The 23,129-nt window shown below is 39.8% G+C and overlaps 1 protein-coding gene and 1 pseudogene across 1 annotated transcript in view; one reads left to right on the top strand and one right to left on the bottom strand.

The window, feature by feature from the left end:
• The window catches only part of LOC135697069 (calcium-activated chloride channel regulator 2-like), a 109,399-nt gene that overhangs the window by 19,381 nt on the left and 66,889 nt on the right, over positions 1–23,129 (bottom strand). The window lies entirely within an intron of this gene.
• Positions 20,767–20,920, top strand: LOC135697080 (U4 spliceosomal RNA; annotated as a pseudogene).

Raw genomic sequence — 23,129 nt, 5'->3', positions numbered from 1 at the left:
ATGCCCATTCAGATGATTCCACACGCTTGTAAAGACCGGATGAAATTTTCTTGTCTATTTCTCTGGCGTACGCATCTCGTAAAGCGAATGGAATTTCCCGTGCCTTTGAGAAGACTGGAGATGCTCCTGGTTTCAGATGTAGAGTAGCCGGAGGGCCAGCCAGCTTGCCAGCAGTCTCGCCGAATACACCATCGAAACGTGAGATGAGATGCGACAGCCGTTGCTGCTGTTGCTTGGTGATTACTGGTTCCGCTGCGGTAAGTGTGTTCACTTGCTCATCCGTGCCAAACAACTGCACAAAGTCAATGTCGTATGCAAATTGCGCAATCCATTCTCTACCGAAGAGTGAATCGAAATCTCCGTCTACGACGTACAAGTTTAGACGCCGGGAGGTCCTACCCAACGTAACATTCACTGGCAAGCGGCCGATGCAGTGGATTCTATGCCGCGTGTAACTGGCAAACTGTCTTTCCGATTTGTGCAGGCGAAAACTAGCTTTGATCTTGCGAAGCGTACACAGGCTCACGATTGCACACGGCGCCCCTGTGTCTAATTCCATCTTCACAACCTTTCCATCAATCTGAACTTCTAGCATCTTCCTGTCCAGAGGTTCAACTGACGAGATGACATCAACTTTCTGGAAAGCCTCCGTGTGATCGGCATAATCGGATCCCTCATCCGATAATGGAGACAGTTCTTCCTTGACTTGAGCCGTCTTCGATCTACATACCTTCGACAAATGTCCCTTTCTGTTGCAAGCAAAACAAACCGCATCCCGGAACTTGCAGTATTTTCGCTCATGGCGGCCTCCACAGCCATGGCATGTTGGAGCACGATCCTGGTTGCTCGAGCCTTGATGAAAGCTTCCTTTCTTTACACCCGTTGACACATAACCCAACTTGTTTGTTGTTATTGTCGTTCCGGCTGGATCCGTTGTCACTTCTACAGATGTCTTGTGTGTAGCTTCCATTGTGTGCGCAACCTTGTAGGCAGCGTCAAACGTCTCCGGGTTTTTCGCAATAATTTCATCGCACATTCCGCGAGATTCCATGCCAAAGAGTAACTGTTCGATGAGCATACGGTCCAAAAAATCTCCGTATTCGCCATGAGCAGCAGTCTGTTGTAGTCGCAAAGCAAAACTCGCAATACTCTCTTCCGGTTCCTGGCGCAGTTGGCGAAATTTAATGCTTTCAGCATACTTATTTTTCGGCCGGTCGAAGTGTTCCACCAATGTTGTTTTTATCGCAGCGTATGTCAAATCCTCCGGTTGCCTTGGGCTGACAAGAAATTTGAGTGCGTGTTCAGTTCAATTCCCATATGAACGCGAGCATATGCGGCATGGTCCGCCTCCCGGATTCTGCTGAGGTTGAGCGCCCAGTCGAAACGCTTGAAATAGTCCTTCACTGATGAACCGTCCGATGCCTTGAATTCTCCGATTGCGAAAGCTGCTGGTTTTGAGCCTCCTTCTTGTGCTGCATTGGCACCGCCGGCTGCTGCTGCTGAAACTTCCTGAACTGCTGCTTTTAGCGCATTGGTGAAAACAGTAGTAAGGCTCTGTAGCACCTCCGCTGGAGTGGACATTTTATCCAACTTCTGACACCACTTTCAAATATTGAATAATGGTAATGCTAACGTTTATTACTGATTAGGAAAATTACGTTTATTCGATAAAAGCACATGTTTTAAACTGAAGGGTACACACTAATCGAGTCAGTACGGTTTTACCGAGTTTTTGAATTGCGGAACTGTTCGGTAAAAGTTTAAAAATCTGTGGAAAATTTATTAATGAGAATATTTGTTCTGAACTTGTACATACTTAGTTCTGTTAACCCCATTTAATGATAGAAAATAAAATTGGTTGATTTCATTGATTCCTTACGAATAACGGTCATTTGAATTTTTACTGACTTTTTCAGCAATTCAAAAACCCAGTAAAAAAATACTGACTCCTGTAAAAAAATCTTAGTGTGTAAAGAGAGGTACATATGTCAAAAATACTCAGTGCTGCCAGTCTGTTCAGGTGCGGAAGCCAGTGTGTACAGAAACGTTGATTTGTGTATGAAAACATAACACCAGTATTCAAGAAAGGAGAAAATCGCAAAATTGAAAACTATCGCGGAATCACTTCACTCTATGCCTGCTCTAAAGTGTTTGAAATAATCATTAATGACGCCCTATTTGCAAGCTGCTGTAGCTATATTTCTCCGGACCAGCATGGGTTCTACTCTAAGAGATCTGTCTCTACAAATCTAGCACCATTCGTATCCTCCTGCCTTCGGAATATGGAAGCAGGAGCACAAACACATATCGTCTATACGGATTTGAAGGCTGCTTTTGATCGAGTTGATCATGCTATCCTGCTAGCTAAACTGGATAAGCTTGGTGTGTCACAGGGCTTCATTCGTTGCTTCAAGTCTTACTTGACAAATCGAGAGCTCTGCGTGAAAATCGGAGCAGCACAATCAAACTCTTTCACCAATACATCCGGTGTCCCTCAAGGCAGCAACTTAAGACCGTTGCTATTTTCAATCTTCATTAACGAGGTTGGATTGATTATTCCGGCTGGCTGTCTCTCTTTCTATGCAGATGATGTTAAGATTTATGTTGTAGTTCGAAGCCTTACTGACTGTTTACAGTTACAGCATATGATCGAAGACTTTGAGGATTGGTGTTCCAGGAGCTTCGCCACACTGAGTATACAAAAATGCAGCATCATCTCTTTTCATCGCAAGCAGAAGCCAATCAAGTTCAACTATACAATCAACAATGAACCTTTGCAACGTGTGAGCAGTATCCGCGATCTAGGAATTACGCTTGATCCTAGAATTACATTCAAGCTGCATTATTCTGAGATCATCGCTAAAGCTGATAGACAAGATTGCTGATGAATTCCGTGATCCAACATGCCTGAAAGCACTGTACTGTTCTCTCGTGTGTTCAATATTGGAATTTGGAGATGTCATCTGGTGCCCATACAAAGCGATTTGGATAGCGAGAATCGAATCCGTTCAGAAAAAAATCGTACATTATGCATTACGCCACCTCCCATGGAACGATCCTGTCAATCTCCCACCATACGAACATCGCTGCCAACTTTTGGGCCTTGATACATTAGAACGTAGACGCACTATCGCTCAGGCAGTCCCAAGTAACCACCAAGCCCGCTAACTACCCGATAATTGCCCTTTTTGCGATATAAGGGCAATATAGGGTTTCCGAACTTTATATCAGTCGTATAGCAGCCTTATATACCAAAAAGGGCGATTAACGGGCTTGTTGGTTACTTGGGGTGTTCGTTGCTAAGGTATTTTTGGGCGGTATCGACTCTCCAAGTGTGCTATTTAGGAGAATTAGAAATTTATGCTCCTGAACGACCATTGCGAACAAGGAATTTCTTACATCTTGGGACGCGCGCAACAAATTATGGCCTGCATGATCTAATAAGATTCATGTCTGCTAGTTTTAACAGCTTCTACGAATACTTCGATTTCAACATTTCTGTGGCTGCGTTTCGTAACCGAATTCAACGAAGTCTGCACCAGGGATGAAATCTACTGAAAATTGATGGGCAAAATTAAATTTTGTAACAGGTGAGTAACATTCCAATGCTCTCACAGCTTAAGAAATATGCTACCTGAATCTTTTTTGTTTCATGTTCTCTGTATTTTATTTGACGACGAGGTTTGCTTCCAACGATGGACCTTGCCAATTACACATTTTATGCTTCTGACTGCTGCTGACATCATGTTTGTTAATTGTTATGTTCCTTATTTTGTATTTTGTATTGGGTATTGTGAAAAGATGTGGGGTTTTTACGCCATTTTGGCTTTTCCCCATCAAATTATCAAATTTCATTAGGACAACACCAGCAAGACAACGATCCGAAACACACTTCTAAGTATGCAAATGAATGGTTTCGTGCAAACAAAGTGTCGGTTATTTCATGGCCCAGCCATTTTCTTGCCATCAACCCCATCGAAAATTTATGGAACGAACCTCAAAGAAAGTTATCTGGTCAAGCATTTTCAAATACGGACCAACTATGAACCACAGTTCAAAAAGAGTGGTATTCTATACCAAAGGAAACTTTTCAGTGTTTGCTTGAGTCAATGCCAAGAAGATTGAACAAGGTTCTACTTAACAATTGAGGGCACAGTGGTTACTAAGCGTCATGAATCTAATAAAACTTTTACGATAATTTTCAACATACTATAGTTCTATGCAACACACCTGTTTCACATACCAGGCATATTTTATATATGATTCTACTGAGTCATTTAATGTTTTAACTTTGATTTTTCTCTTGCATTTACTTAATTTTTATTACACTATCAAATGCTTAACTTTAAAGTCGAATCAAATGAAGTTGAATGAACATAACCTAAAATTTCGCATTTATTTTGCCTACACCTATTTAAATGGCCAGTGCTGTATGTTACACTCATAACATTTACTGCGTACGTACTCGGAAAAAAATCCGTTCCCGAAAACGGGAACGGACCGTGAACTAAAAATCACGGCCAGCTATCCAGAACCAAATTTTCTCAAATATACACCGTGAACTATGGTTCACGGCTGTGGTTCACGAATATGGGAACTCTTTTTTTTCCCGTGTACTAAACAATTTATTTGTAAATGATATCAATCATCACACTAAATGACTACACAGCAAAAAAATAATTTTGATATCACGTCAAAGTGGATGCACTACAATCATGTCGAAAATATGGTGTAATATTACTTGCTAAAAAGGACAAAATTATCATTAATACAATGCATGAGCTGACATTACGTTGCTTTTACTACATTTGTTTATTTATGTGGTCATAAAAATTAAATGAAATTTTCGACATGATTGTAGTGCATCCACTTTGATGTGATATCAAAATTATTTTTTTGCTGTGTATTATAGGTGAAATGTCATAACAAGATAGCTTATGTAACGTAATATCAACTTTAGACTGAACTTAAATGGCTTAATTTGCACCAACTTTCCTATGATCCGTTATAATTGAAACATTATTGTGCCATTTTGAAAAAATGAATCGATTTAAAATGATTGATTAAATCGGTGTAAAACAAATGAATCGATTCACTAAAATCGATTCTTGTCTCAAGATCGCCCAATGCTAGTCGTGACATAAACATGGACCTGGATGGCCATGGGACCGTCCTTTGGAAGATCCGGAACATTCGTAAAAGTGGTCAATTCATGAAGTGTGACATAAACATGGACTCTGATGGCCATGGGACCTTCCTCCGGATGATCCGGAACATCTGTAAAAGTAGACCGTCCACGAAACTGATCCTAGAGCTCCATGTTTTTTTTTTTAAACATTAGGAACTGTGATATAAGCATGGGCCAGATTGGACCGTCTTCTGGAAGATCCGGAACATCCGTAAAAGTAATCAATCTATGAAACTGATGCTAGACTTCTGCGCTTTTTCGAAAATACTTCACACTGTCATATATAAATTAATTGGGGGTTGTAGCATAAACATGTACCTAGGAGGCCATCGGACCTCCGGAAGATCTGGAACATCCTTAAAAATGGTCAATCCACAAAACTGATCCTAGAGCTCCACGGTTTTTTCGAAAGAATTTGGCACCGGCGTGCACAGGGTGGGGCAAGGTGGGGCAATTGACCCCCCCCCCCCACATTTTATAAACAAGATTTTTATTTCCACATTTACAAAAATATGATATAACCACGCTTGGCATGACCAGACACTCCCGGATAACTAGCTCAGTAGCATGAGACCCCTGAACTGTGTCGCAGGGCCGGCATGTTACTGGGTATTTGGAGGGGCTACGCGGACAAAGTATGAAACACAGGAATATTCACATTTTCTAAAACATTTATTTGCCCTTTTCTGTGGCGTGTGGGTGTGGGTTTTCACATAAATGTGGCGTGTATGCGAGAGTTTATGAACGGTACGGTACTCACTGTTGCAGCAGATTCTCCTTCGGCGTCGCGACGCTGGCGTTGGCCCACACGGCTGCTCCTGCACTACCGTGTGGCCGGAAACTTGCGGCGCGGGCTGCAGACAGTGTAGTTGCCGCTTTGGGAGAATGGTGGATCTGGTGGCGTTCATCAGCCACATACGGCTCAGCAGGCGTTGCTGGCTCGTTTGGCTGGCAGGCGTCTTCCGTCGTTGACAAAATCGGCTGACCGTGGCATGGCCACCTTGGTCGAGCCGAGACGGGACCCTCCTTGGCAATTAAGGTCCCCGGCCTGAGGGAATCGTCCCTGACGGACGATCGATGATCATTTACTATTAGGCTCGGAAGCCATCTTGACTTCCGAGCCGAGCCGTGTAAAACCGTTTTGTTTACGGTACGAGGTGTACATGTTGTACAAAAGCACAAGAGGTCCTGAGAATTATCAAATTCAGTCAGGGAAATTTCCGTCAGGATAATAAAAATCAATTACCTGAACGGAGGTAGGCTTTCCAGCCCAAACCCCCAAAGGGGGGGGGGGGGGGGTTTATTGTATATGCACTACACTTCACGATACCGGTCTACACGGACGCCTGATTACTTCTGCCAATTAGAAGTTTTTTTTTTCTTTTACAACATGGCCACTCGCATGCCTTTTGCCGATCATTCTCCATTTTTAGCTTAAGACTACGATTGTCCTCCTTTTAGTATCGTTAAAGTGTTTTTGCAGCGGTACCAACCCTCTCGCTGCTGTGTGTTGCCTTCTGTCTTTTAAATTAAAATACGTGAATTTTCCAAACAACAACAACTCATACAAACGAAAATCCACGGATTGTAACCAACTGGTTACAAAAATTATGATGTAACATAAATGAATAACCATGGTGGAAAAATCAAAACACTCTAAAAATTTGGAGGTGCACATTTAGCTGAAAATTTCTGGTGGAAAGTTCGCAAAACTGTGGTGAATGTAGAAGTATGGTTTCTTCATTTTTCTGGTGCATAATTTGCATCGTTCTGAAGAACGCAAGCTTCATTGAAAATTTATGAGGGAAAATTTGCACCATTCTGGTGCATGAAGAGACTTCACTGTCAATTTTTGGTGCACCCTTTTGGAGGAGCATGTTTTATTGAAAATTTCTGGTGCAAAATTTGTATCGCTCTGATAAATGAAATAAACAGAAAATGTCTGGTGGAAAACTTGCACTGGTCTGGTAAAATTAAGCTGCATTGAAAATTTCTGGTGGAAAATCTACACCGTTCTGGTAAACGTATGGGCAAGCTTTTCGGAAAATTTTTGGTCTTAAATTTGCATCCTTCTGCTGAATAGAGAAACGAACTTTGATAATAACTTCTGGTGTAAATTAGCATCATTCTGATAATTGGAGGGAAACTGCTTTACTGAAAATTTATGATAAAAAATCTGAAAAAGGGGCAGCTCTATTTGGTGAAAAACCTGCAACATTCTGATGATAAGAGAAGCAAGCTATATTGAAAATGTCTGGTGGAAAATGGAAAAAAGAAATCTGCACCAATCAGAAGATTGAAGAAGCAATTTTTATTGAACATTAACGGTGAAAAATTTGCACCGTTCTGGTCAATTGAAATTTTCTGGTGTAAAATCTCCTGGGGGCAAGTTTGTATTGAGAATTTCTGGTGTAAGATTTGCAACAATCTGCTGCATGGAGGGGCAAGCTGAATTGAAAATTCCTGATGTAAAAATTGCACAGTTCTGATGAATGAAGGGGCAAGCTTTATTGAAAATTTCTGGAAGAAAAACTACTTCGTTTTGGTGAATGGACGGACAACTTAAACTTGACTTCCGAGAAGAACCTCAAGGGTATTGAATTCTGAGGACAGTTCTAAAAGAAAAGATTTCTGGGGATGATTTCATGAAAATTATGCGAATAATTTCTAGTGAATCCTGCCGATAGTTCTTAGATAATTTCAAAAAGAATACCGAGAGAATCATATTTCAAGGAAATTCCGAGAATAATTTCAAGCTCACTTTAAGAAAAATTTCTTGAGAATACAGAGGAAATTCTTTTGAAACTTCAGGGGAATTTCTGTTCCAAGATGTTCTGAGAAAAAAAAAGTTCTAAAATATTCCGAAAAGAACCTCAAGGATATTGAATTCCTAGGACAGTTCCAAAATTTTTCTGAGAAGAATTCAAAGAAAATTCTGAAATTCCAAAGGGATTTTAAGCAAAATTTCAAGCGAATTCTGAGGAAACGGGAAAGCATTTCTGCAGGAATTTTAGTTATAATGTGTTCTGAGAAAAAATCATGAGGAGTTCAAAATATAATAGCAGTGGACATCTGAGAAGAATTTCAAAAGAGCTATTGGAAGAGTTCTTCAAAATCCGAGAAGAACCTCAATAATATTGAATTCTGAGGACAGTTTCAAAGGATTTCTGGGAAGTATTCCAAGAAAATTTTGCGGGTAATTTCTAGTGCATCCTGTAGAAAGTTCCAATATAATTCTGAAAAGAATACCGAGAAAATTAAATTTTAAGTGAAATTCCAAAGGGATTTTGAATAAAATGGCAAAGGAGTACCGATAATTTCTAGCTCATTCCGGGAATAGTTTCTGGATAATACTGAGGAAATTCTTCTGAAACTCTAAGGGAATATCAGTTCCAAGGTGGGCTGAGTAAAAGTCAAGAAGAGTTTTAAAAATAATTCCAGAGGACTTCTGAGAAAAATTTTAAAAGAGTTCATAGAGTCCTAAAAACTGATTTTTTTTTAATTCTGAGGATGGACTTTTTTGCAACTGTACAAAGTTTAAAGACAGCTTTTAGATTCCCTATTTGAAAAAAAGGTAGTAGTTTGCCATTGAACCTTGATCAATTGTTGTCTTACTAAGAATTCGTATAAGAATCTTCTCTGAAAATTTCAAGTCATTTGTTACCGTGGTTAAAAAGTTACAGCTGTTTATGTGCGTTGCAATAAATTCGGGTTTGTCATTTATATCATCTCTAAAATATGTTGAATGTTCGGCATCATTTTTTGTCACCCCAACTGGCGGTACTTAGGGACAGGGTTGACATGCTCAATCCTTCGCACATGTCGTCATTCCGTTAACAATTCTGTACTCGCTTGTCAAAATAGCTTTGTGCGCTTTCGTTTCAATCGTTACATATTTTTAAACCTTTTTATTGATCCTATTGGCCTTGACATTTAGGTCAAATTTTGAAAAAATTAAAATTCCATTTTTGGCTGAAAATGGCCATGTTTAACGTACTCGCAACGGTAATAGTAAAGTGTTAATACAACAGCATATAAGGGCTTAAAAAACCTTGACCTTGACCTTGTCAAACATAAACTATAACGATGCTTTAAAAAAATACAAATGATTGGCCTTGTTACACAATTATAACAATGCAAAAATGGTACAGGCATCGAAATCTCTCAATTAATAACTGTGGAAGTGCATCTAGAACAATAAGTTGAGAGCACGCAAAAGCTATATATGGGATATGCAATAAGCTTGAAATGCGAAGAAGAAGTTGTGGTTCAAAAACCGTACAAATGCTTATTAGCAGTTTTTACGGGTTGTGAACCACAAGTCCCATAGATTGCAGTCGAAAAACGAAACTAGCTTTGTTAATACTTTCGATAGCCATAGACGTGAATCGTGGACGTGAAAGGAGGCCGACCGAGATTTTAAACGTAATGTGCTGCGAACAATTCTTAACAGATAACTAGAAAATGACATCTTGTGGTGCTACATGAAGAGTTGTATGAAGTACATAACTGAATGGATAGCAAATCTTATAAAACATGACAGGCTACGATGACATGAGTATTTTGCATGGGTGCTGGTGCCATTTTATTGCAGTTTAGGAGGGTCTCGGGAGGATATTAGGTCGGGACTAGAAATGATCAGCTCAAGACCAATTCTAGTGTAGAAGAATTCTTCGTTCGGCGTAGAGTCAACGATATGAATTGCAACTCAGCAGGTATCAAGCAACAAGTATCTACTAGTTACTTGTTTTATGTGTTAATAGATATCATGTCCGGTTGTATTGGTGCAACATAAGTGAGAGTGTGGTAGTGAAAATAAAAGAAAAATAGAAACACCACTGTCAAACTCACTTTGGTAGATCCAATACCATACATTTTGAGGTTAGTACCCGAGGAAAATAATAAACATGTGTTCATGTCAATACGTTCGTTGTTGTACATGCTTCAAACGTCATTAATCTCTATATGAAACCATGAAGGAACCGTAAGGAGGGGTTTGTCATTTTTATAGAGATGGAGTGGAATGTGGGGTACACCCTAACGTAGGCGGATACCCTTGATGTCTTATCCTTCGTTCAACTGTCAAATGGATAAACATCATGCATTTATTCGACTTCAACATTCGGAAGAAGCCATCACAGCTTACTTCTGCTTCACTCTTCCTCTTTCACCGCAGGGGTAAGGTGTCTTCCAGTGCTTCATTATCACGCTGGGTGATTCTTTGGGAATCGATAATTAAATCCTTCACAGTGTCTACTTACTTATTCAGCTCAGGCCTTTGAAAACATGAAAGCTGATTCAGTGACTCAGTGATATACGATTGTAGAAATGGTACAAGTTCGAGAAATCTCCCAATTTACAACTGCTGAGCACTTCCAGTTTAAGTTTCAAGAATGATCCTTTAAAATATAAAGCATAAGCATGGAGACAGATTGAACCGTACATTTTCCCATCAACAATCAATTCCAATTGATATACCGCTCTAATTCCACTAATAACCATCAAATTGAATTGCGACGAAAAATCCCATTTTCACCTCCATCGGTTCGCTCCAACTTGCACAACTTCCATTTAATAAAAAGTAAGTAAGCAAAAGTCCCATCTTCATTCTACCTTCCTTTGCGCCGGCAAATTGATAGCTCAATCGAGCAAAAAAGGTCCAACACGCCACCAGTCTTGGCCATAGCACTTCATTACACTTCGGTCCAAACAACTTTGCAGCCATGATCTCCCGTCCGCCCACTATCTGTCAGGCCCTTTGTGTTCCCCATCGGTCTGCGGAAGCGGAAACCATCTTTTCACCCAATTTAAAAGTCCCTCCAAGAGTATATTTCTGTCCCGAGGAAGTCGGCGCTCCAAAGTGGTGAATTGTTTGCTGCTGTTGCCGTTTTTTCCCCAGGACCGTCTTTGGAAATTAAATATTTATCAAAGAATCGCCTACACACCTCGTTTGGTAAACTTTTTATAGCGACGACGACTGAAATTCGTTGTTTTCGTCCGTGGCGAAGTTCCGTGAGGAAGGTGCCGAAAATAGGACAGAATTTCCCGGCAAACAATAGCACTTCCAACAACAACCCAAAAACGTAACGTGACTTGACTCTTGCTCACTATTTTAGTTCAGACCGATCGTCTGAAAGAATACAATGGAAAGAATACAACACATTCTAAAAGGAAATGAAAAGGTTGGCTACAAGGTATAAATTCATCACACACACACACACACACACCGCCTCTCTTAGGAGGGCAAAGGAGCTATTTTCCCGACTCGGAGATTCAAACCGATCTCCTTGGAGGACGATTGGGGTGTGCAATTTGCTGGAGGCGACATCCAAGCTGCTCTGTTCGCTTCTCCTTCTGTAGCTATTTCTCATAAATGATGCCGAGATTTACACCTGACCTGGTGATCCTTTGATAGAATCGGTGCTATATTTCGTTCGCTTTTCACTCGGTTGGAGCGAGATACATTGCTAAAAGAATGCAGTCCTTTGCCATGGAAGTGTGTACCGGCGGCAACAGCATTGTTGGTGTTGTGTTGTATTTCTTACATGTGTGATGAAGAATGCGTCCGGAGGCGAATTGAAAGTTTGCTGTGTTTCTCCGGAACGGAAAGTAGTGCAAGTCAATTGGGAAAGTGCTTTGTAACGAGATGCTTCCGGGAATGCAATAGAGAAATCCGCTTTTAGGTTCATCTGAGTAGGTTGAGTTGAGCGGATTCGTTTTCTAGTTAGATAAAATTATAATTAGAACTGAAGCTTACTTTATATTGATATTAATCAACTGAAATGTTAGCCATAATGATTTTGGATTCACATCTGACCTCCTCTTAGTAGCCTCGGCATTGTGTCCCACTGCATTGGAACCACGCGTTCCAGCTTAATATCCTCATAGCATCGTCCTCGTGTGGGTGTGAGACTATTAACATTGCAATGATGTATGGCGAGATAGGGGGTGGCACGATGTCATTGTTAGAATAATTTTAAAACAAAAATACAGTCAGGAATCCTTATTGCCGGGCTAACCGGGGCGTGAATAAGGAACCGCGGATAAGGATACCCACAGCTTATGGAATTTTCACTAATGGGGGCTATGGCGGATTATCTCATTTGTTACAATATATAGAGCTATACTGTCTTTGACAAAGTTGTTGTACTGAGATAGACCAACAAACCTGTGTCATTGGATTCAGGTTTAATTGGGAACTACGCCGCTAGGGACGCTTCACTTTTATGTTACTTATGACGGGTGCTATAATATATGGATCTTAGATCCAACATACAATATTTCGTGATCCTGGCCATATAGAAAGTTGCTGTCTTCAGAAAAGTTATTCAAGTGACCAAGTCCTTTCGGATAGTGACCATATTAGTTCAGAGCTCTCTCACTACACAGCGCTAGTGTACACATGAGCTTCCTATATAAGCTGTATCTCAAAATCCTGGCCATATAGAAGGTTACTGTCTTAAGCAAAGTTGTTCAGGCGACCAAGTCCTTTCGGATGGTGGTTATATTATTTAAGAATTCTCTCACTACGCGGCGCTAGTGTGCACATGAACTTCCTTAATATGCTATTTCTGGAAAGCTTGTCCATATAAGATATTGCTGTGCAATGCGAGGACACGAAATGGAATAGGGATGACGTGTAGAGAAGCTGTAAATCAATTTCGGACGCCATTTTAAAATCCAAGATGGCGGTCATCGATTCAAGAAAAACTGTCAAATACCCTACAATATGGGTATTTTCGGAAAGGGAACGACGTGTAGAGGCTGGACATCGATGCCAAACACCATTTTAAAATCCAATATGGCGGCCATCAGTTAAAGAAAAACTATCACATACGCTACAATATGGGTATTTTCGGAAAAGGGATGACGTGTAGAGGCTGGAAATCGATGCCAGATGTCATTTTGGAATCCAAGATGGTGGCCATCGGTTCAAGAAAAACTGTCTAATACTCTACAATATGAGTATTTCCGAAACGGGGACGACGTGTAGAGAGGCTGTGAATCGATTTCGGACGCCATTTTAAAATCTAAGATGGCGGTCATCGATTCAAGCAAAACTGTCAAATACTCTAAAATATTGGTATTTTCGGAAAGGAGATGACGTGTATAGATCAGAAACCAATGTCAAACGGCATTTTGGAATCCAAGATGTCGACCACCAGTTCAAAAAAAACTGCCAAATACTCTACAATATGGGTATTTTTAGATAGGAGATGACGTGTAGAGACTGTAAATCGATGCCAGACACCATTTTGTAATCCAAGATGGCAACAATCGGTTCGAGAAAAACTGTCAAATACTCTAAAATATGGGTATTTTCGAAAAGAGAATGACGTGTAGGGGACGACGGAGGAGTTTTGCGCAGCCAAGAACATGAGCTTCAAGGCTTTGCTGCTCCTTGATAACGCTCCGTTGCATCCGCCCACGATAAGCAATCCCACCATAATGCTTCTGTACATGCCACCAAAGATCACGAATTTTATTCAACCCCTTGATCAAGGTATCATCTAAAATGTCAAGCTGAAGTATGTCAAGAGAAGCTACAGTTCTATTCTAGAAACAGCCGAGAAAGAAGGCCTTTCACTAGCGGATACACGAAAGTAGTTCGGCATCAAGAATTGTTTCGACTGCTTGGATTTGGTTATAAAGGACATAAAACGAAGCACGTTGGTAAACTGCTTGAAAAAATTCTTCCGTCGTATTTCGTGAATTCAGAATGCAATGAAGATGACAACGAGCATTTGCAGATCATGTCCGAAATTCAACAAATTCACGAAAACTTTGGTGCGCCGGGGATAAGAAACACGGTGAAATCAACGAAATCATAAGAGATGCACCGGCTACAGCAGATGAAATTGTTAGCGAACTGGACTAATCTACAATGAATAGGATTATATGTTTATCCCACCACGGCAGAAATCGAGTTCAAAATAAATCAACTCTCCGAGTTCGAAAGCTTCTGCACATTGGACAGTAATGTCGAACAGAGTGCAAAAATGCAAGATTTGCTGAAGAATGTCGAAACGTTGCCATCTTGCTCAATGATACGTTATACAGATTACCCTAGTAACAATTTTGGTTTTATGAGGGTTCTGTAGACCATGATTTAGACTTCTTCTTCTTCTTCTTCGCATTTAAAGCTTATTGCATATCGGATATAAGCTTATTGCGTGCTCTCAACTTAGTGTTCTAGGTGAACTTCCACAGTTATTCATTGAGAGCTTTCGATGCCTGTACCATTTTTGCCTTTGTATAATTGTGTGGCAAGTCCAATCATACTTCTATGCCCAGGGAAGTCGAGAAATTTTCCAACCCGAAAAATTCCTAGACCGGACCGGGAATTGAACACAGCCACCTCCAGCATGGTCTTGCTTTGTAGCTGCGCCTTTACCGACTGAGCTAAGGAAGGAGATTTAGACTTGTAGTATGCTATAAAACCGCGATAAAACCTGCAATGTTACTTGTAGAGTATTTGATAGTTTTTATTGAACCGATGCCCACATTGACGAAACCATCACCATTCGAAAGAGGGATTTTTCCCGTCATTGTGACACTACCACTTAAATTTTTCATTTGGGGCACTTTTTATTCAAAATATGGCACAATTTCAGCGTAGTCTTGTCGCATAGGAGTATTGAGCAAAAACCCAAAACTTGATAACGTCGAAAAAATATAACTCAAAAGCAAAAACAAAAATACGTCACTGATTTTTTGATATATTGTGTTATAAAGCCTTAATTTTCAAGTAAAAATATAAAAAAAATACTGTGCCCTCTGATAACAAACCATGAAATTCATAAAAATACAATCAATGTTTTTCAATGCAAAACCTCAATTTTGAAATATCATTATATATTTTTTCTAAAAAATATTTTTGACTACCTTTCATTTGATATTTTGATTTTTGAAGATATTCGTTTTTGAAAAAAAGTCATTTTTTGAAAAAATCGACACGGTCACCTTAATGACAAAAGAAAAAAAAAATGTGTGTCTAATACTTTGCGATAAGGAACAAAACTAAAAGTGTTTACGAAGTTCTGAGAACCACTATAGCATTTTGCTATGGAATGGGATGGATCCGTGAATGCCTATTATTTGTTTCAAAGTTATTCGCCAAAGGGACCGTGATGCCCTACAGGTCGACGTGTGTACTAGGATGGGTCAACTTTACATTCTCCTCTCACCACTTCTCATTCAATGCGTAATGAGGTCCCCAACAACAGTGCAAAATTTGAACGAATTTATGAAAGGTTATACACTCTACCCCCGAAGAACGCGAACTCGGTCTACACAAATTCCATTTACGTTGGTCTCGAATGATTCCGTTTACGCGAGGGAATCGCGTAAATGGAGTACACGTAGCATATTAGGATTTGATCTAATAGGGACCAACATGGAATATCTCGCGATCCTGGATCAAGACCTAATGGTTGGTGAAAAGAAGTTCGGAGTTTGCTTACTACGCGGCGCTAGTGTTCTTGAATTTGTGATTCCCTAGTTAACGTTATAAGTTGAAATCCTTGCCATCTAAAAAGTTGCTCTCTTGGGTGAAGTTGTTCAGTGGATCATGACCTAATGGTTGGTGGACAGAAGTTTGGAATTTTCTCACTACGCGGCGCTAGTGGGCTTGAATTTGTGATTCCCTAGTTTATGCTATAACTTGAAATTCTTGCCATCTAGATGAAGTTGGTCATTGGATCAAGACCTTATGATTAGTGGACAGAAGTTTGGAATTTTCTCACTACGCGGCGCTAGTGCGCTTGAATTTGTAATTTCCTTGTTCATGTGATTTTTTGAAATCCTTGCCATCTAGGAAGTTGCTGTCTTCGGCAAAGTTGTTCAGTGGATCAAGACCTTCATTTTTTCAAACAAATTAATTGATAATTCGGCAACTTCGTCCTGCTGCTATGTATGTGAGATGTTCTTCGTGCTTTATAAAAAGAACCTGTCATTCTAGGAAAATATAACCTAGGAAAATATAACATTATGAAACCTGCCCTTAAACATCGTTTGCTGCAGGAGACGACTTCGAGCAACACAAAAGTCCAACATGGAAAGTAGTCAAGGAGAGTCGACTTCGTCATTCAGCAATATAACTTCTATCATTCCTTCGTAATTTTCACCCAGCCGCTTCTTTTAGTTTGCGTGTAATTAGGATGGGTCATCATGATAATTTTTTCAGAACAACGTTTTTTTGGTTCCATTTGGGGTCCCAAACAACTGTGCAAAATTTGAGAACATTGCATTTGATATTTGTATGGAAATTAGTATGGGAAAACCTACTTTTTGCATCTTTATTACTAGGGACCACAATTTTGCACAAACCACGCATTTAAATACGTTAAAGTATAGCCCAAGAAGTGCATAACAACTTTGCTCACAAATGTATTGTGCTAGAATGCCCCTAAGCTAAAATGCCAAAAATCCCTTTTTCTGCCAACACTGCCAGTGTACCAATGAAAGTCAGACTCTAAACTGAAATAATTTCGAAGTTGATTATTTTATCGGTTTGGTATGTTCAGATGAAATATTCAAAAACAATAGATCCATCTCATATGCGTAGTTGGGGGGGGGGGGGGTCACTCATATCAATATAAGTAGAGTTTCAAACCGAAATAACTTCGGAGTTTCTTATCTTATCGATTTTGTATGTTCAGATGAATTATTCAAAACAATTTTTCAATCTCATAGGCATATTAAGAGCTGAGGGGGGCTAACTGTACCCCGCCCCCCTCACCCATATAAATGAAGGTAAGGTTTCAAACTGCAATAACTTCGCTGTTTCTGATCTTGTGAAGTTTGCATGTTCAGATGTATTTAAAAACATGTGCTCCATTTAATAGGCGTATTAAGATATGACTGGGCTTACTGTATGTGAGGGCCGGAAAGTAAAGATAAAGACTAAAATAACTTCGGAGTTTCCCATCTCTCGAGTTGTTCGGATGGGTTATTCAAAAACATTTGCTTAATGTCATAAGAGCAGTTGTAAAGCGAATAATACCATTCTCTTCCCTACTCTTTTGGTGCAATATTCAATGTCAGATATATTCACACAAATATCATGGATTGTAATGATTATATTTCATTCTAATATATTCTACGATTTCTCAGGGTACTTTTTTCGATGCTGTTCTATCCCTTGAAGCAAATATTGCTGTTGAACTAGGTCTCGGGTGGATTTCTTGATAAGTCGGAAATTAGCTTCACTCCTCATAGCCATATCGTTGACAACCATCAAGAAACCAACTCGTTGTATCGCATTGAAATAATCTGTATCATTACTCCACTCCTTTGCCGGTTGTTGCTTGAAGCCGGTCGAAATTTCGAAAAGGAACCAGCACTGTTAGAAGTGACGTTTGGCTTGGGAGCCCAACTGAAACTTAGCCCACTTAAAGTTAGCCCAACAAGCGAAATCCGACTGTACCTGTGTCTGAGACGAAACTGGTGGAGACAATTTTCGTTTTCTCTTGTTTTCGGTTCTTGACGTACAACTACTTCTGTGTTTTCTATATGCGGGTGGCCCGAGTGGCAGTTTATTATTTCAAATAAAAGCTTTGTATAGAAATTTAAAATTTCTCGCCTGCTAATAATTCAAACAACATCCCCTCACTAACAGATGAACCGACAAGTGGATATTAAATATTTACACTACAACAATTTTCATTTTTTCGCCATTTTATTTAGACATTTGGGATGTGTTTACGAAATACTTGCTGATGTCGGCTTTAACATTACCAAGCTTTTTAGGTACAATCAGCTGGTTGATTACAATTGCCTTATATGCCGATGCAAATTTATTCGCATCTGGATGGTTGTTGTTGGAATTTTTCCAACGAATTACCGAAAAAAAAGTGTTCAATGCAATCTTGCGATAAGTTGCGAGTTTTTAGAAATCCAAATCCATACACAGTTCTCAATTCCTTCCATAGACGTTCAATAGCGGATATGTATTGAATCCAGCCTTCAATGAAATAAGGAAGTCTCGATTGGCCCATCAGTTTTGGTAACTCAGATTCCTGTAAAATCAAAAATACGTTCAGCAGGTTAGCAGGTACAAGATTGCAATTAATCTCACCTTTTCCAGGTCAAAATATTCCTTCGAAATGAACCTGAGAGATTTAAGTCGTTGTTTCATTGAAGCTAAATACTTCCAATGCGGAGAATGTTCAAACAGTGGTCTTTTAAGATCCTGCAAATGTAAATGTTTACGTAACAATATACATTTGAACATGATTACCTTAGGTACCTTAGTTTCTTTAAAAGACAAAGAGTTAGCGCAATCAAAACGTTTGTCGAAGCTTTCGCAGTAGTTTGCAGTATTCAAGCATGCGGGTGGTAGTTTTTTGGTATGCACATATGCCTTGATACCTGCACTCACAGACTCGCTTAATGTCTGCGTTGCTTTTCCAACGTTCATTTCGGCGTAGGGAGCAAGATTTACATGATCATAAGATAGTTTCGGTACAGTTCGGGGAATATGTTTGATATCTTCATGGAAAAGATCAATTATGTGTTGAAATGAACAAATTTGTCCATCGAAGACAGCATTGTGACGTAACAAGTTGTTCCTGGTCGATTTAATCAGATGCGGCGCGTCGTAGGCACAGTAAATTTGTTGTTTCTCGTATACAAACCATGGTTGTTGTTCACTGATTCCGAGGGATTTGAAAAGAGATCGATTCGTGCTGTTCTGATCACACGTTATCATTTTCGGTATCAGTCCTGTCTCAGCAACTAGCTTAACTCCTTCTTTAACAATTGTAGTTAAACGAGCTGCGTTAGCAGTACTCGCATTAAAAAAAAAACCGACTGCCTGTTTAAACCCGGACTTCATCGATTTTACCATGATAGTCAATGCATTATTAGCTCATTGTTTTAAATTGTTCTCCTCCTTCTCAACTTTCGTGGGGAACCCCATGAAATAATCTATTTCTGCATTAGCCACGTAGGTCAGTCGCTGTGCTATCGACATCTCATCTATGACAATCGTCACTAGTTTTTCGTCCTGGAACACGAAGCTTCAAAAGCTGGAGTATTGATTTCGAATACGCTTCAGTCACTTTCAATTTAGATAGCCATGTACGTATCGTGTTTATCGACGGCAGAGTAAAATATTGCCGCATTTGTCGATACGCTTTGTGTGAGCAGTAATGTAGCACTATGGCCATGTTTTTCATCCGGTCTGAATATCTTGCGCCACGTAATTTTCGAGTCTTATTTTTTTGCAATTCAGACAAGATGGGATCGTACAGCTTTTCAGATCCCTCAGCCAATAATGTTTTCAAGGCAGAAACTTCCTTTTGAAGATTTTTGATTCTGATTTTCTGCTTCGAGGCTTGTTTTTGGTATTTCCTTACTTTCTTTTTTAATTCTCTATTCTCCTCTTGCACTATCACCAATCTTTCCATGGCACTTACAATTCTTTCTATATCTCCACTATAATCGTGGTCATGGGAAATATGGCTGCCATGGATTTTAGTTCGCTGTACGTTAGAAAGTGGAATAAATGTATGGTCTTCAAGGTCTTCATACCCAACTTCTACTTCTCCAACGATATCGATCTCACTTTGATCATATTCTTGATCAACATCCATTGACGAAACATCTTCCATATTTTTTGATGAGAAATTAAGGTCGATTTCTATTCAAACGCCATAGAAGCAAAGCTGGCATTTTGTCCTTCCGATATAGCTGGGAATAGTGAGGGGATAGCATAGCTCCGTAGTCTAAAAAAATGTATATTTTATATTATTTTGTTTTTATTTTACCTTCTCTCAATACAAACCCTTGTGACTTATTCTTAGGATTAATGAAATGGTTGTTCTTAAAATGCTTAGAACATATTTGACTGTGCTTATTTATGGCCGGATTGCGACAGAAAAGAGTCCAGACGTGCACATCCCTTGAATCATGTATAGGGTTAGGTTATAAACATATGAATAAACTATGCAGATACCTGTTGCGAGCAAAGATTCAGTAAAACGACGAACTTGAAAGAGGAGTTTTAACACTTAAGCATCCTGTTACAGCACACGCAATTCGTCCCATATTCTTCGTTTTTCACATTTTTTAGCAATAGAACACACAACAAACAACGATCGGCACCATAAGCATCAAGTCTATCAACAAACTGTATGAGCGTACTGTCAGCGAAACTGTCACTGTCAGTTGAATTGACGTTCAGCTTGACAAGTTAAAGGGCCAACATTAACAGTGTATTAGTTAGATTTTTGCTCACCTCGAGGCGCAATTCAAGTCTCCTGCAAAAATTATAACTGGGTCATCTTTTTGCCTTATTTAATCTTAGGAGAAACACGAGTTTTCGGATCTTGTTCTGGCCATATCTCCGGAACCAGTTTTACTGATTCTAAAAATTCCAATTCGGGTGCTTGATCTCGAAATTGTTCGCCACTTACACAAGTCGCCAAAAGCGAACCGAATACGATCATGAGGGTCGTGGACTGACGGTAGTCACGAAGGGTCGTGTTTGTTTGTGTCGGTGGTTTTGATGTGGGAGTTTGCCACATAGTCACGGCGGTCCGGTGAAATATGAAGGACAAAATACTTGGTGGAATAACTTTGCGCAGTGGCGATATCGTAACCAATGAGGTACAACCGAGGTGCGATTATTGCTAGTTGAAAACTAAAATACTTCGTGGCCTTAGAGTGACCATTTTTGCATACTGAGCAGAACATCATGAGTTAAATCTCAAGCCACTCCACATTCAGGATTCGTTAATCGCAAGATTTATTAATAAGAATACATTAGAATAACAGCAAATCGGTCGATTGGTGTGTTGTAATAAAAGAAGTTTTTGCTTACTGCGCAGAAGACCGTGGGTTCAATCAAAAGCTCCTTCGCGTTATAGGATTGTTAGGATATATCAGCTTATCGTTTGCCAAAACCAATCCGGCTGCAAACCCAACCCTTTTATCCAACCTCCCAGTGATTTCTCGAGGTAGTGCAGAGGAATTTTTCAGCTTCCAACATAGCGGGTATCAGCCCCGTAACGTGGGTGGATCACCTTTTCGTGGTACGTTACGGAATGTAAGATCTATCACCTGACTACTTCAAACTAGGGCAACAGGATTTTTGAGGACACGGGATATACTACAATAGATCAAATTACTGGTCGCAGTGGTGTTAGGTCCCGAACAGAGGAAAAAAATAGCGGGTATCACGTAAACACATTCCTACCCATCCTTATCCTGACCTGAGTTTAGACTCAACCAGCGCTTGTATTGCTTAGCTTGAGATCACCACTTTTTACACATTGTTTCAGAAAAGTGTCAAATATTCGGAACGGGAACGACGCTATGTTATTCGACGCCATGTTGGAATCAAATATGGCGGCCATCGGGATTCAGAAAGTGTTAAATACCCTAATATATAGGTACTTTCGGAACGGGTACGACGCGTAGGTGCCGAAAATCGATATCCGACGCCATTTTGGAATCCAAGATGGAAGCCATAGGGAGTGTAAAGTACCCTAAAATCTGAGTATTTTCAGAACAGGAACGACGGGTAGATGCTGAAAATCGATATTCGACCCCATTTGACACTTTTTTTCTGAAACCCGATGGCCATCATCTTGGATTCCAAGATGGCCTCGGATATCTATTTCCGGACTGATGTCGCGCGTTTCTAAAAATACCCTAATTGATCGGTATTTGACAGCATTTCACTCTGTTACCGAACCAAATCCGCCATCTTAGGTTTAAAAATGGCGTCAAACATCTGGCCATAACTGTGATTTCGAAAATACACACATTGATGAGTAATTGACATTATTTTCTAGTTTTTCTGAAACCAAAAGTCGCCATCTTGGATTTCATGATGGTGTCTGGCATCGATTTTCGGCATCTACGTATTATCTCCGTTCTGAAAATAACCAAATTTTGAGATACTTGACATTTTTCTTCAAATCGGAACCCGCCATCTTGGATTTCAAAATGGCGTCGGATATTGATTTCCGGCTTCTAGACGTTACCCTGGTTTTAAAACAAGCCGTATGTATGTGTATTAGACTGATGCAAAATTTGAAATTTTCGCTCCGCAGTGTTCAAACGGTTTCAAATCGGGTCCTGATTAGCCTCCGAAAGTTTAATCTCATTTGATAAGAAACTTCCTTAAGTACAAAGCCTTAAATCTGCTTTACTTCAGAATGGCTAGTGCTTATAAGCCCATATACAGCATTGGTAAAGCTAAGAAGCCTTTAATCAACTATGCTAATGCTAGATTAAGCAACTGTATTGTAAGCAACACTGCATTCTGCAGTGTGGCATAGTAGCCATGATTTTTGTCCTCGTTGCGCCATAAACACCAATGTTGCCTGCTGAACAGATGATTGAGCATAATCATAAGACATCAGTGACTTGAATCATTAATAACTTTTGTTCCTTACATTTGATCGAAAACTGTTCTTGAACAAAGTTGTACCTGAGAAAATTTTCAACAAGCTCAGTTATTATTTTCTTAAGTAGAGTAGCTGGTGAATTTTGAGATAGATATGAATCGAAATCATGGTTTTTCCATAGTAATTCCCATACAAACTTCAAATGGTTTGTGCCAGGTCAGTTTCTCACTAAATGAGTTCAAATTTTGGGAGGCTAATCAGGGCCCAATCTGGAACCGTTTGAGCACTGTGGAGCGAAAATTTCAAATTTTGCATCAGTCTAATGGGTATTTGATATAAAATCGCACTTTTTCTTAAACTGAAAGCCACTATCATGGAATTCGAAATGGCGTAGGATATCGATTTTCATTCTCTAGACGTCATCCCGATTGGAAAATACCCATATTGATGGGTATTTGACAGAATTACCCGCGCTTTCGTAAACTGGAAGCCACCATATTGGATTTCAAAATGGCATTACATATAAATTTTCGATCTCTAGACGGCACTCCGATTTCGAAAATACCCATATTGATGGGTCG

Source organism: Ochlerotatus camptorhynchus, unplaced genomic scaffold, assembly GCF_037179485.1.
Source record: "Ochlerotatus camptorhynchus isolate MF236.1 unplaced genomic scaffold, CSIRO-AGI_Acam_v1.1 ptg000066l, whole genome shotgun sequence".
Classification (NCBI taxonomy): domain Eukaryota; kingdom Metazoa; phylum Arthropoda; class Insecta; order Diptera; family Culicidae; genus Ochlerotatus; species Ochlerotatus camptorhynchus.
Note: the sequence above shows the minus strand (reverse complement) of the source record. Positions and strands in the feature narration are given on the sequence as shown.